The sequence below is a fragment of the Etheostoma spectabile genome, chromosome 1 (genome assembly GCF_008692095.1).
Source record: "Etheostoma spectabile isolate EspeVRDwgs_2016 chromosome 1, UIUC_Espe_1.0, whole genome shotgun sequence".
In the NCBI taxonomy this organism is placed as follows: Eukaryota; Metazoa; Chordata; class Actinopteri; order Perciformes; family Percidae; genus Etheostoma; species Etheostoma spectabile.
The window spans coordinates 12,126,546-12,126,770 of record NC_045733.1 but is presented as its reverse complement, the minus strand read 5'-3'; the positions used below and the strand labels follow the sequence as shown (position 1 = coordinate 12,126,770).

The 225-nt window shown below is 36.9% G+C and overlaps 1 protein-coding gene and 1 long non-coding RNA gene across 4 annotated transcripts in view; one reads left to right on the top strand and one right to left on the bottom strand.

The window, feature by feature from the left end:
• Positions 1-225, top strand: part of ankrd11 (ankyrin repeat domain 11) — a 117,894-nt gene that overhangs the window by 48,853 nt on the left and 68,816 nt on the right. The window lies entirely within an intron of this gene.
• LOC116691025 (uncharacterized) overlaps positions 1-225 on the bottom strand; it is a 16,254-nt gene that overhangs the window by 15,392 nt on the left and 637 nt on the right. The window lies entirely within an intron of this gene.

Genomic DNA, 225 nt, shown 5'->3' with positions numbered 1-225 from the left:
TATTTTAATCAATATTGTGATCACAATTAATTATCACGATTATTTGTTGATTTTAACCAAAACATATTTTATTTTCACATAGGCTTTTTATAACGCCTGTCACATCCATATTATGCTACATTCTTCTTATGTTATTTATGTAGACAAATGTCAGAAGTGTGGACCGGCGCCGCTGTGTGGCAGGGCAGCGCGGAGAGTAAGAGGAGAGAGAGTAGAGGAGAGATC